Consider the following 2,021-nt stretch of genomic DNA (forward strand, 5'->3'; position numbering starts at 1 on the left):
GCTATAATTTGTTGGCTTCTTTTCACTAAGGAATAATAATAATAAAAAAAAGCTCATGATATTAGCTCTAAGCAATTTTATATTTTCCTCCCAAAAAATGACAGATTCTGAACAACGTTGACCCTAATGATGTTCTAAGGAGGTTGAGACAATTATATGCTGAAAATATGGTGTTAAAAATCAGTCCTTCTTTCCAGACAAGATGGCAAAGGGCGAGACTGGAGTAACTCCGGGGCAGCTGCATCGGATCTCATCACCTTGGATGTTACCAAGTTGATGCCACTTTCACACGAAGTTATCAGCAGATGAGCCATAATTAATACAGGTACAATTGGTCATGTAGCTCATGGGAAATTCACAGTTGTAAAAACTATTTCTAAAGTTCACACTGTCAGGTTCAAAACTGAACTAGAAAGAAATATTGCCATCAAGCGTGGATATGCTAATGCTAAGCCTTATAAATTTGATGACTCAAGTTGTTCTCCTCCAGAATGCTATAGATCTTGTGGAAGTAGAACACACAATCAGTTTCCTACAGATATTCCAGGGACCAAAGGGAATCTCAAATTAGTCAGAGATGTCTCCTTTGCTCACTGCCCTGGCCTTGATGCACCTCTCCTTTTGATGGCTGGTAATGAGTCTTGTCCTCAGCCTCAGGCTTTGGAACACTTCACAGCTGCAGAAATCATGAAACTGAAGCATATTTTGATTCTATAACATAAAATTGATTTGGTAAAAGAAAGCCAGGCTAAAGAACAGTATAAACAGATTCTTGCATGTGTGCAAGGTATGGTAGCAAGAGCTCTTATTATTCCAATTTATACTCAGCTGAGATACAATATTGAAGTTGTCTGTGAGTACATAGTGAAGAAAATTCCAGTACCCCCAAGAGATTTTATTTCAGAACCCAGACTTATTCTTATTAGGTCCTTTGATGTCAACAAACCTGGCTGTGAAGTTGATGACCTTAAGCGGGGAATAGTTTGTGGCTGTATTCTAAGAGTAGTGTGAGAGGTGGGCCAGACTATAGAAGTCAGCCTGGTATTATTTCCAAAGATAGTGAAGGAAAACTCATGTGTAAATCAATCTTTTCCAAAATTGTGTCACTGTTTACAGAACAAAAAATCTTCAGTGTGCTGCTCCAGGTGGTCTTATTGAAGTAGGAACAAAAATTGACCCCACTTTGTGCCAGGCTGACAGACTTGGTACAGTTGGAGCTTTATCTGAGATCTTCACAGAGTTGGAAATCTCTCATTTCCTGCTTAGACAGCTGCTAGGTGGCAGGTGGACGCACTGAAGGTGATAAGAAAGCAGGAAATGTACAAAAGTTGTCTAAGGAGGAAGTGCTCATGGTGAATATAGGACCCCTGTGGAAAGGAGGAGGACTTTGTGCAGTCGAGGCTGATTTGGGCCAAATCATTTTGACTAATCCTGTGTGCACAGTAGTAGAAAAGAATGCCCTTAGCCAAATAGTTGAGAAACACTGGTGTTTAATTGGTTGAGGTCAAATAAGAGGAATGACAATAAAACCAACAGTAGATGATGACTGAAGAATTTCAGTTCAATAATACATTTGGATAATGTGAGATTTTTTCTTAACAACCTAGGAGTTATATTTTCAAAGCAATCCTGGGGAATGAATTTCACAGCTCACTACGTTAGTAATAGTTGTTATTCTCATTTTTTGGTGATGAAAATTTAACCTCTAGCACTAAAATAGGGTCTACAATAAATGCAAAAATTGGCGTAATGTTGTAGTGAATTACATTCTCCCAGAAATTAATCATTCCTAAATAACACCTAATTTATATATCAACGCAGGTTTGAAATGAAACTTTGCTACAACTAGCCTTTGCTATAGGACACATTCCACTGAACCTGTTTGAAATAAAGTTTTTCTTCTTATATTAATGATTCATCTTTGACTAGCTCCAGGCCTGAAAGGATTGCTACACCAGTAAAAACTTGAAGACACAAATTCTTGAAAACTAGTTTCCCTTTGCTTCTTTTTTTTTATTTAT

General features: G+C 37.7%; 1 pseudogene; it reads left to right on the plus strand.

The window, feature by feature from the left end:
* Nucleotides 1-202: 202 nt before the first annotated feature.
* On the plus strand, nucleotides 203-1,757 carry LOC109436475 (eukaryotic translation initiation factor 2 subunit 3; annotated as a pseudogene).
* The last annotated feature ends 264 nt before the right edge of the window (nucleotides 1,758-2,021 follow it).

Source organism: Rhinolophus sinicus, linkage group LG04 (assembly GCF_036562045.2).
Source record: "Rhinolophus sinicus isolate RSC01 linkage group LG04, ASM3656204v1, whole genome shotgun sequence".
Classification (NCBI taxonomy): Eukaryota; Metazoa; Chordata; class Mammalia; order Chiroptera; family Rhinolophidae; genus Rhinolophus; species Rhinolophus sinicus.